The sequence below is a fragment of the Ochotona princeps genome, chromosome 14 (genome assembly GCF_030435755.1).
Source record: "Ochotona princeps isolate mOchPri1 chromosome 14, mOchPri1.hap1, whole genome shotgun sequence".
NCBI classification, from domain to species: domain Eukaryota; kingdom Metazoa; phylum Chordata; class Mammalia; order Lagomorpha; family Ochotonidae; genus Ochotona; species Ochotona princeps.
Genome location: NC_080845.1, coordinates 31283741 through 31296402, shown reverse-complemented (window position 1 = coordinate 31296402; position 12662 = coordinate 31283741). Strand labels below are relative to the sequence as shown.

General features: G+C 45.8%; 1 pseudogene; it reads left to right on the top strand.

Annotated features, from left to right (window-relative positions):
* Window positions 1-1241: 1241 nt before the first annotated feature.
* On the top strand, window positions 1242-1638 carry LOC101531719 (large ribosomal subunit protein eL42-like; annotated as a pseudogene).
* Window positions 1639-12662: the final 11024 nt, after the last annotated feature.

Below are 12662 nucleotides of genomic sequence, written 5' to 3'. Positions count from 1 at the left end.
TGGAATTTTCATCCACAGAAAATAGCTAATGAAAATAAAAACAAATCAGGGATTCCTTCAGTTGTTGAAAGATAAACCACAAACAAAAACCCTCACTGGACTAGCTGAGTACAAATATACCAGTAGGTTAATTCTGAGGCATATCCCCAATGCAGTGCTGGCAAGAGCAAGTAAATTGCAAGAAATACCAATTCAGATGCAGAAATTCCGGGAGTATGGGATGGGAAGAACAGAGGATGGGAGAGGACATTTCCTCTCCACTTAGTAGAAGAGAACGTGTCAAGCTGAAGGAATGTGTTGCTCTTCAACCCAAAGGGCTCACCCCTCTGGAGGAAAGCAAGCCGACATTCACACCACACAGATGATTCCTAAAGGACTCCAGAAAGGTAGAGGGATTTTCTTTTCTTCTCTCTTTCCTTTTTACAAAGGATCAAGAATCGTTATCAGTTGCAGACTTCTCGTCTTACATTTCCACGGTTGAAGCTAAGCTTCCTGCTGTCCCTCAGCAGCCCACTCACAGCCTCGCCTTGTCTCACGTGCGTTCTCAGTGACAGTTCTGAGGATCACACATCTCTCTTGTGTACTCACTTCCATGACTCCTCCAGCAAAGCACGGGCGGGCACTCCCTTCTTAGTGCCACGGTTCCAACCCCGTGTTCTGTTTCCCGTGCCCTGCCCTTGCGCCCACTCTCTTCCTTTAACAAAGTGGTCCTTCCTTCCCTCAGAGCAGCCAAGCTCCTCCTTCGCTGAGTTTTGTGCTCCTTCCACTTGGAAAACTCCGTGCCAATCAACCAGCAGTTGTTTATAGTTCAAAAAGTCATCACGGCAGAAAAAACATTCTCGGGGTCCTTCCTTTGCCGGCGTAATCCATTTCCCCATACTTCCCCAACGGTTTTCATTCAAGCTCTCTCATGAAGTGGATTTCCTTGGACGAGTGGTTATTTTCAGTTCTTTACTGTGACCTGTCTGTCGTAGCAGCAGTATTGTTGGTTTTGGTGCATCTGTTTAGTTTTGCTTATTTTGCCTCGATGATTTCATACACATTTTAGAATCAGCTTCACAAATTCTTAAAAGGCTTTTTGGAATTTTGATCAGAATTGCATTGAATCTGTAAATCCCTTTGGGGATACGTGGTATCTTTGTGATACTAAATCTTCTGGTCTGCAAACTAGATGTATTGCTCCATTTATTTTCATTTTCAACAGATTAATTTTTTCCTGACAAAAGTAATGCACACTTTTCGTGCCGGTATTGTTCCGCAAACATGGCGAACGTTCCTAAAACGTGCCGAACCTTCTGCAAAAAGTGTGGCAAGCACCAGCCCCACAAAGTAACACAGTATAAGAAGGGCAAAGACTCCCTCTATGCCCAGGGGAAACGGCGTTATGATAGGAAGCAGAGTGGCTATGGTGGGCAGACTAAGCCTATTTTCCGGAAAAAAGGCTAAAACTACAAAGAAGATTGTGCTGAGGCTTGAGTGTGTAGAGCCCAACTGCAGATCCAAGAGAATGCTGGCTAATAAGAGATGTAAACATTTTGAACTGGGAGGAGATAAGAAGAGAAAGGGCCAAGTGATCCAGTTCTAATCTTCATTCTCAGCTTTGTTATGAATTGAATAAAGTCTTAAGATTATTGTTCACTTAATTTGTTTTTTGGGGGGAGGAAATAACCTGGAGTCATCAATAAAATTCCTTTTGGAAATTTGTAAAAAAAAAAAAAGTAATGCACATTATTTTTACAGTGAGAATATATAATTGTAGAAAAGGAGCAATTTTAGAAATTATGCTTGCTGTATTTATTGTTATACTGGAGTGTAATTCTTGTTCATTGAATTTTTTTTTAATATTCATTTATTCATTAATTACATTGCATTACATGACACAATTTCATAGGTACTGGGATTCTCCCCCCTTCACCCCAAACCCTTCCCCCATCATGAATTCCTTCACCTTGATGCATAACCACAGCTCAAGTTCCGTTGAGATTCCCTAATTAAAAGTTTACACCATACAGAGTCCAGCATCCCACTTGTCCAGTTCAAGTTCAACGGCCTCTTAGGGAGGCCCTCTCAGGTTTGTAGGCAGAGCCAGCAGAGCGTCACCTCGATCAATTAGAAGCACCAACATATCATCAGCAACAGTCCAGGTATGATGAGGCTGGTGCAGAGTCCACTGATTGACATAGTCCGTCTTAGGGTTTCCCCTTGTCCAGTTTTCCGCTGCAAGCATAAAGCTGAGGTGGTTGATTCATCTACTCCATTTTCCATCTTTTTTTGATTAATGCTTTGATTCCTCCATTTTGTTCAGGGGAATCCCCTAAAAAAAACTTTGAGGCATTCCCAGTCCAGGCTCCTACATGTACTACTAGTAAGCACAGTGCCCACCACCGTCCATCACTCCGATCAGCTGATGGTTTTAACCCCTGGGTTGGTTCTCTTCTGAGCCCCGACCTCTATTGGAACCAATGAGTATCGCATCTCTCCCCGGCTCTGCCCATCACACTCTCGTCCCTCACCTAAACCAGTGGGAGGAGTGCTGGTCGGGTGTTGCATTCCCTGCTAGCACAGGCCATTTCACCTTGGCATTTTGTGTTTTGTACTGTTTTTTTTTTTTTTTTTTTTTTTTTTTTTTTTTTATCGCAACCAAACCCGGCCAGGCCCCCACACAGTTTCAGCACTTGGGCTTGCCAGTGGATGACGTGAACCGACTCAGCCTGGTCTGCCCCAACCCGAGCCAAGTGTATTCCAGTGGGTCACATTCCAAAGCCTCTTCTGGGTTATTTACCTCCATGCTTCTTGCGTTTATTTGTAGAGTCAGTGTCCTGTCAGAGGAACTGTTCAGGTTCCTCCCTCCGACTCCTTCATGGTGTCGGGCTTCACGCATTCCAGCAGGTCCTTCGGCCAGCTCCACTCTTCAATCCATTCTGGTTCCTGCTGTTCATTGAATTTTAAGGCCAGCAGAATTGCTACACTGGGTTATCAACTCTAATAATTTCTTCTGGACAATCATAGCATCTGCTAATAAGGACAGTTTTGTTCTTCTTTTCCAGTCCTTGTTGCTCATGCTCCATTTTACATTGTGCTTTGAGGAAGCTGACAAGAAGTGGTGATAGCAACCGGCTCTGCTTTGCTCCTGACCTTAAAGGGAATGCTTTCAAATAAAAGAATGATGCTTCATCAAGTTAAGAAAGTTTTCATTTGCTCCTAATTCACTGAAGATTTTTTTCAAATTGAATTTTATTATTAAATTAAAGCTATTTTAGTGGACTTATTTTTGTGATATGATAAAAAAAAGATGTTGAAAAGTAAACGTGTCATTCACTTTGTAACCTAGTTTTCCTACCTGGACACACTAAACAAGGTAGGCATGAGAGAGACTTTACAAACATCACACACACACACACACACACACACACACACCCTTTGTATTTTTCACCTAAATGGAGATTTCAATTTTACTGTTCTTCATTTGAATTTTCCCCCCGAGTCTTAAAATCGTGAATGAATACTGATCCAAAAGATTTTATGCATCTTTGGAGACAATAATATAATTTTCTTTATTCTGTTATTATACTGAAGTGGGTTAGTTTTTTTTTTTTTTCTTTTTCTTTTTTTTTTTTTTAGCAGTAACTTACCCTGGTACTATTGGAAGAAGCTCAGTTTGTCACTTCCAATTACTTCTGGCTTCAATTTGCAAATATGTTTTTAGGATTTTTCTGTCTGTGTTCATCAGTGTCGTTGTCTCATAATTTCCCTTTGACTGATGTCTTGTCGTTTCTAGTTGTGAGGGGGTGCTCGTAGAGGCTTTTTGAACTGGAGCAGCTTGTGCAACTTGGAACTATTTGTAGCCAGAGTTACTTTGTGAGAAGATTTTTCACCACTGACTTAATGTTTTTTTGAGTGGTTATGTTTCCACTGTATTACAAATCCGTGTAGACAGACGACACATTTTTAGAAACTTCCCCTCCTCCATCTCAGCTTTCAAGTTGATTTTGATCGTATTTCCTTTTTCATTTTGGGGGATATAGTTTTATTGTGATAGTCTTCATGCCATATAAAGCATGAAATACAGTCCTCATGCCTTATAATGCAAATATTTAAACTAGGCAGCTCAATTATTTTTAATATGTTCACAGAGTTGAGCAGCTGTCATGACAATTGATTTTAAGGTGACATTTTTGTCACTTAGAAAAGAAACATGGTGTCCCTCAGCCATTCTCCTGTGCTTCCCTCTCCTTGCACCTGTCCCTCCCTTCTGGTCTGGCAGGGTTGTTACTCTGTACACTCGATGCAAGTGGAACCACAGACTCTGTACCCACCTTTCCTGGGGCACCAAGTCTCCACAGTGTGCCCCATGTCACAACACATGTCAGTACTGCATACTCTTTTTTTATACCAAGTCATAGTACCCACTTACTGGTAGAGGACCATCTGTGTTGCCTCTTCTTCTGAGCTGTTATGAATAATGTTGTTAACAAACATTTGTGAACACATCTTCGTGTGGCCATTTGCTTGGGTTTGCACCAGGGATGGAATGAGTGGATCACGCAGCAGCGCCATGTTTCAGCTTTCTAGAAGTTGCCAGACTGTTTTCTAAAGCAGGTGTATACTTTTCCATTCCCATAAGCAGTGGCTGAGATTTCTGATTTCCCCACATCCTCAACCTTGTTATTTGCTTTTTTGTTCTCAGCCGTTCTAGAGGATGGCCTGACTTGCATCCCAATAACTAATGACATTAGACATTTCTTCCTGTGCTTATTGGTGATTTAAAAAAGCGTTTATTTATTTGAAAGAACAACGAGAGAATGACGGAGAGAGAGAAATCTTCTGTCCTCTGGTTTACTTCCCCCAAAGGGTCTCAATGGCCAGAGCTGAGCTGATCTGAGGTCAGAAGTCAGGAACTTCTTCCAGGTCTCCCACATAGGTACAGGGTCCCAAGCACTTGAACTGCTCTCCTCTGCTTCCCCAGACTACAAGCAGGGAGCTGGATGGGAAGTGGAGCATCTGGGACATGAACCAGCACCCATACAAGGTGTTGGCACTAGAAAACAGAGTATTAGTCTGCTGGGCTACCATGCTGACCCCCTTAACTAGTCCTTTTTATATCTTTCTTTGTTGCTGCATTTATCCAGATCCTTACTCTATTTTAAAATTGGATTGTGTACAATTTATAACAGTTATTTTATATTCTATATAAATTCTGCATCATATCTTATTTGAATTTTTATTTGTGGATTGTCTTTTTTCTTTTTTAAATGTGGCACATCAGATTAACCTGCTGCCTGCAACACCAATATCATATTGCAGCGTCAGGTTGAAGCTCATCTGCTCCTCTTCTGATTCAGCTCCCTGCTAATTCTTCTGCAAAGTGGTGGATAATGGCCCAAATACCTGTGCCCCTGCACTTATGTGGGAAACCAGGGTGGAGTTCCTGGCTGCTGGCTTCTGTTTCGGCCCTATTGAAGCCATTAGAGGAGTGAACCAGCAGATGGAAAAAAATGAGGCTATCAGAGAAGGTGGTAATTGTATCTAAATGTCTGAAATAAGAACAGTTTAACTGGCTGAAGAACAAGATCTAAGAGTGTCCTGGCTACAGGACCCATAATCCAGGTTGGATAGTCTCTCTGTGGTATCTTAATAGTGCAGTAAGGGACTGATTGATTTGGACAATCAAATTCTTACTGCTCTTTTTAACCTGTCAGTTACTTAGGTATATACTAGAATCTTTTTCCTTCAATGTAAATTTGTCAGACAATTTTTATTTGTTTATTTGAGAGAAGGAGAGAGTGTGAGGAGAGGGAAAGGAACAGGGAGGGAGGGAGAGCGAGAGAGAGAGTGAGAGAGACAGAGAGAGAAATATCTCATCTCTTGGCTTATTTCCAAATTCTGGCAATGGATCCTGGCTGCGGCTAAGCTGAGAACCAGGAGCACAAGTCAGGGCTTCCTTGGGGTTGGTAAGAGCCCAACTTCCTGAGTTGTTATTCCTGCTTCCCATGGTTCCCATTAGCAGGAAGGAGTGTCAGGAGTGGGTCAGGTATCAGCACTGAACCCAGGCACTCTGATAGAGGATGTCTTAATGGCTGGACCGAATGTCCATCTTCCAGTTCTTCAAAGTATTTCTTTATGTATTTTGAGACTATGTTATAAGGTTCATACATGACTAGAACTGGCAAATCTTCCTAGTGAAAATGATCTTTTGGAGCCAGTGTGGTAGCTCAGTAGTCTAATCTACTGCCTGCAAGCATCAGAATCTCATATGGGTGCTGGTTCATGGCCCCATTGCTCTGCTTCCCATCCAGCTCCCTGCTTGTGACCCGGGAAAGCAGTGGAAGATAGCCTAAATCCTTGGGACCCTGTCCCCACGTGGGAGACCTGGAAGAAGCTCCTGGCTCCTGGTTTCAGACTGACTCAACTCAACTGTTGTGGCCACTCAGGGAATGAATCAGCAGATGGAAGATCTTTCTTTTCTGTCTCTCCTTCTCTCTGCAAATCTGCCTTTCCAACAAAACCAATGTTTTTAAAAAAGAAAATAATCTATTATGTTGATGTTGAGACATCAATATAAAGGTAAGGCTTTTGCCTTAACATTTATTCTGTCCATTATTACTAGAATTGTATCAGATCTCTTTTGGTTAGCATTTGCCTTAACATTTCTTGTATCCTTTTTCTTTCAACTTTCCTATAACCTTATGCTCTAGAATTTTCTAGGAGACAGAATGTAGCATAATTAAAACACAACATAACACAACACCACATCGCCACCATATGCGGGGATGCAGAAAGAAGAATGAGCCAAGGCATATCACTTCAGGGCTCTCTCGACTGGCAGGTTGATGGCAACAAGACCTGAGACAGGAAATACATCTCAAAGCGTCCGCTCTCCTTTGTTAGCTGCCTCTTAGGGACACATTTCAGAAGTCAAAGCCCTCTGCTAGTAGCTACTCTGAGAATCTGAAGCTCTGTCTTCCTGAATCTCTAAGATCCTCTTTGGCGTAATTTTCTCCTCCAATTGCAGCCCATGTCTCTCCTCCTCTTGACTGGCGAGTTTCCTAAAAGTCAGTCGGTTGCTCCATCCAGACACATAACAGTTGACTTGACTCTTCCTTCCCCTCATCAGATGACTCAGAATGTCCTCTGAACTCCATCCCCCAAGTACAGGTCAGTCTGCTTCCTGTGGCTGCTGTGCCACAGCTGCTCATCCTCTCCGGCCTGGACCTTGGCACCTGCTCCTGGAGAAGGTTTCTGATGGTTTCCCAAGCTGGCAGGGACCTCCTCCACCTCAGTCCCTATGCCCTCATCTGTTGCTCTACCAATGCTCTCTGGGATCTGTGGTTTGGGTGTTCCAAGTCCTCTAACCTGCCCTTCGTGAGTCACTCACCCCTCTGCCCTACTGCCATGGCTCGAGCCCCTGAGATTGCACCTGAGTGAAGACTCATTGTCCTTGACACTGAGCACCAGCCCCAGCATTGCCTCATTGCCACAGCATGGCAGGGCTGGCTGCCAGGGGCTGGCACGCGGAACTCTGGGGAACGGCTTCCCAGAAGGCCAATTAGTCAGAGCTTGTTGTACCCTGCTGTTGGCAGGATTCTATTGGTAGCCAAGCTTGTCTGTGCCCTTGCGTGACCCGGGTGTTTTTCCTCTTCCCGAGAAGGCTTGGAAATGAATTATGAGACTTAGTATCCCTGGAAGCTCCTTGTCCCACCCCCAGAACAGTCATGGTGTTGCCCCAGCATGTGTTGGGGAACAGACCTTGGAGTTCTCAGCCTGAGGACAGAAACAGGTATGTCTCCTTGCCTCTGCTTCAGGGTTTCTCAACAGATGCCCTCCTGGGGTGTGGACAGGACAGGTCTCCTTCCTGCCGGACTGCTCCACTCAAGGCAGGACACATGGCATCCTTGGCTGCTACACACTGACCACGGGCCCCGCCATTCCAACCCCACATGTTCCCAATATTCCCGTGCAAAGGTGGGTTTGCACCACACCTATCCCTGCTGGCCAGAAAGTCCCGGAGAGTGTCAGGTGTTGGGATCATTTGATGTTCTCAGGCCTGTCAGGCTTGTCACTGGGACTTAAACCATCACCAGCCTGAGCTTGGTGACTGTGTTGGCTCCGTGTGCCAGCTTTCCCAAGGATGGAGCTTGGTCCAGGGTACCAGGTGTGAGATGTGGCACTGTCTGGTAGAAATACAATACAGGCCATATATGTGCAATTTATTTATTTATTAGATTTATTTATTTAATTGGAAAGGAAGATTTACAGAGAGAAGAAGAGATATATGAAGATCTTCCATCTGCTGGTTCACTCCCCAAGTGACTGCATTGGATTGAGCCAAGCCAATTTGAAGCCAGGAGCCAAGAGTCTCTTCCAGGTCTCCCATGTGGGTGCAGGCTTTGGACCATCCTCTACTGTCACATGCAGGGAGCTGGATGGGAAGTGGAGCAGCTGGGACACAAATTGGCACCCATATGGGATGCCAGTGCCACAGGCTATGCCCCATCGTCAGCACAGAACTTATTTATCAAGCTCTCTGTGGGTTCTCTAGTATGTCCTGCACGTAATTCTCTTTCCTCTCTCTCCTTTGCATCATCCTTTGGGATTCCCTTGGCCCAAATATCACAGCCACCATCACGTCCGTCTGGGAGCCAGCTGGTTGTTGCCCAGCACATAGAGAAGCTGAGTGTTAGACAGTGAAAGCTGCGAACTTCCCACCGATCTCTGCCATCGCTCACCTGTCTGCCTCACTGGCCACCTGCACCCTTTGACTTTGATTGTGGCCACTTTTGAGGTCATTCTTCCTTTGGTGTGTGTAGAATCTGCAGGAAAAATCACGCAGACGGCTGTTTTCTCTCGAGTGTTGTTCTACAACCGTATGAGGAGTTTCTCAAAGTTCAGGGCAGAAATCCTCGAAAGGTTCTGGCCTTTTCCTCTTCACTGTCCTCTCACAGTCCTGCTTGTCCTGCTTGTCCTGTCCGGTGGGGCTTGTCTTGGCTATCAGTGGCCAAGCTGTCTGAGCTGAGCACGGTATCTTGCTGGCTTCGCAGGGGGCTGCCTGAGCCGTTAGCTCCCCGTGACCCAGAGCAGCGGGTGGATGCAGTGTGTTCACTCACTCAGCCTCATCTGTTCCCTGTAGACAATGCGCTTGTTGTGACGTTTCAGTGAGATAAGCTTGCAGGAGGCAACCACTGTAGCAATTAGTTAATAGTTGGGGAAGATAAGGAAAGGAGTTGATCACTTAGGAGTGTCCTGTCCTTGGTGTGCTTGCCATGTGAACGCTTGGGACCCAGAGCATGTACAGTGCGCTGTGACCCTGTCTATTTCTGTCTCCTATCTTATGGGAAAAGTCCCCAGAGAACAAGGACTGTGTCCCATTTTTCTTCCCAGCATCAAACGACAGATGGTCGGCAAGTCAGCTGAAATGTGACACTGAAGGTCACACTTGGCTTCATGTGATGACTTCTTAAAACTGCAGACTGCAGGGTCCGCCTGGCAACCTAGCAGCTAAAATCCTCACTTTGCACGTGCCAGCAACCCATATGGGCACTGGTTCTAATCCTGGTGACCCTGCTTCCCATCCATCTCCCTGCTCGCGGTCTGGGAAAGCAGTTGAAGACAGCCCAAAGCCTTGGGACCCTGCACCCACATGGGGGACCCAGAAGAGGCTCCTGGTTCCTGTCTTTGGATTGGCTCAGCTCTGGCCGATGTGGCCACTTGGGAGTGAATCATTAGAAAAAAGATCTTCCTCTGTGTCTCTCCTCCTCTCTGTATATCTGACTTTCCAATAAAAATAAATAAATCTTTAAAAGTTTTCTACCGGGCCCGGCAGGGTGGCCTAGTGGCTAAAGTCCTCACCTTGAAAGCCCCGGGATCCCATATGGGCGCCAGTTCTGATCCCGGCAGCTTCACTTCCCATCCAGCTCCCTGCTTGTGGCCTGGGAGGGCAGTCGAGGACGGCCCAAAGCTTTGGGACCCTGCACCCGCGTGGGAGATCTGCAGGAGTTTCCTGGTTCCTGGCTTCGGATCGGCGCGCACTGGCCGTTGCGGCTCACTTAGGGAGTGAAACATCGGATGGAAGATCTTCCTCTCTGTCTCTCCTCTCTGTATATTTGACTTTGTAATAAAATGACTAGATCTTTAAAAAAAAAAGTTTTCTACCCTCAGAGTCATATCATCTTCACTATTTTTATCTTTTGTTGTCTGAGCTTGTTGAATTGTCCTAAGCTAAGTAACAGTGGTGAGAGTGAGTATTTCGGCTTTTTCTTGGTTGTGATGGAAGTGGTTCTGCTTTCCTCACCATTAATCACGATGCTGGCTGCTAGAGATATTTCAGCTGTGTTGAGAGAGTGTTCTTCCAATAAGATACTTCTTTTTTTTACTTGTGATACAGCGAATTATCAAATCCTTTCTTTGTCTTCTATTGAGACAACGATAGTTTTACTCTTTTCTTCTCGTTCTATAATTAATTGTAACATTAGAGTTTTAAAAATTTGAAACCATCCTTACATTTCTAGAAGAAAGCTGGCTTGTTTAAGGAGTAGAGTTGTCTCTGCTGGGAAGCAAACTGTGCTGTTCACTTGAGCATCTTAACACGGCCATTAATCTGTAGCATTCCTGTGTCATGGCTATTCATTTGGCATGGGGTTACACTAGTTTTATAGGGTGAATTGCACAAACTTAAAAAGGAGCAGGTGTTTGATTTAGCCTCTAGGCTGCCAGTTGGATGCTGGCACCCCAGGTCATAATGTTTGGGTTTGAGTCAGTCCTGACACACAAGGTCATCTGAGCAGGATGGGAGTTATTCTCTCTCTCTCTCTCTTTTTTTTTTCTTTCTCTTTCTCTCTCTCTCTTTCTTCACTCCTCCCACTCTCCCTCTGCTTCTCAAAAAAAAAAAAAAAAAAAGAGTAAAACAAGATCTCTGTTTCTATTTGAAACAGTCTAAACAGCTTTTACTTTTGTTTATAGGATTACTTTCTTTCGCTTAAAAATAGAATTCCTTTTTTTTTTTTAAAAAAAAGATTTGTTTTGTTTGAAAGGCAGAATTACAGAACGAGGAAGAGAGAGAGAGAGCGTGCACCATCATCCCTGTAGTTCATCACTTCCCAAGTGGCCACAACAGCCAGAGCTCAGCCAATCCGAAGCCAGGAGTTGCTTCCGGGTTTCCCACATGGGTACAGGGGCCCGAGGACTTGAGCTATCTGCTGCTTTCTCAGGCTGTAAGCAGGGACTGCATGAGAAGTAGAGCAGCCAAGATTAGAACCTGTGCTCATATGGGATGCCAGCGCTGCCGGCCCTATCCTATTACACCAGCATGCCAGCCCCTTAGATTTTTTTTCATTTTAGGGCAGTTATAGGATCACAGCAAAATGCAGTGGAAGATCTAGAGGGTGCATGTGTCCTCTCCTGCCTCCAGGTATTCATAGCCTCCTCAGCAGCAACGGCAAGCTCCAGAGAGGCACAAGTCTGCAAGCAACAACCTGCACGGACCCATCACTGCCTCCCGGGCCTCACATTCACCGCCGGGTTCGTTCTTGCTGATGCATGTTTCATGGATTTTGACAGCTGTAAGGACATGTCTCCATCCATTGGAGAGTCCCATAAGATAGTTCCACTGCCCTAAAACCATCTTCCTCCTCCTCCTGTTTGTTCTTCTGTCCCCTGTTCCTGGCATCCTTTAGTATTGTTATGTCTTTGCCTTTCCCAGAATGACACAGAACTGGATGCAAGGATTTGATGACTTCCAAACAAAAAAGCCAGATACCCATCAATTCGAAAATACAAAAACTGAGTCATTTACAATGTTACCACTAGGTGGCGCCACCATTTAGTGAAAACAATGCCGTTGCTGTTGGTGGACACAGGAAACCTCTGCTGAGGGTTAGGGCTGTGCGGGTGTGAGTGAGTGAATGTGTGCATTCAGGAGCAGAGGTGTGTAAAGCTGCCCGCAGAGCAGTGCTGGTATTCAGGGCCACCTGTGCATGCAGGTGTGTGCATGAATCCGTGCACTGTGGAAGCTAACTGGTAGATATTACCAAGGCTGGTGTACCTGCCCTGCCTTCCTCAGCTTCCAGCAGAGAAGGTGCAAGAGACCTGCTCCTTGGGGCTCCAGGAGAGCTTCAGGGACCATTCCTGCTTCAGGCGCTGCTGGGGAGAGGGCATCTCCTCAGAAAGTCCCTGTGGCCCTCGTAAGCCCTGCCCCCAGCTCCCCTCCTTTCCAGCTCCCGGCCTAGAGAAGGCAGCCAGGTTCCTGGGACCCTAGAATTCGGCAGGAGGAATTCTTAGCTCCAGCATCATTAAAAGTTCTAGTGACTTCTCCCAAAGGCCAAAGAAACCCTAAGAAGGATTAGACTTGGGATGCACTGGGCCAGAGGCCATGGTAGGTAGTGCTCAGCTCTGACATCTGGTGGGGGTTTGAGGCCTCCCTGGGGACTCGGACTGGAGGGTCCCTAGGCCCCAGATGTAGGACTGGGCCTCTGAGGAGGCCCCTATTGAAGGTGAGCAAGAGCTTCAAGAATGGACCCATCCTGTCCCCAGCAGAAAGGACTGGTGTGGGAGAGTGTGGGCGCCTGTCCCCTTGGCTGGACTGTGGTGCACAAGCGGGGAACATGGGGAATAGGAGGAGAGCAGGGACCGTTGGCCTGGGTTCCCTGGGTGGGAGAGCATTTACGGGC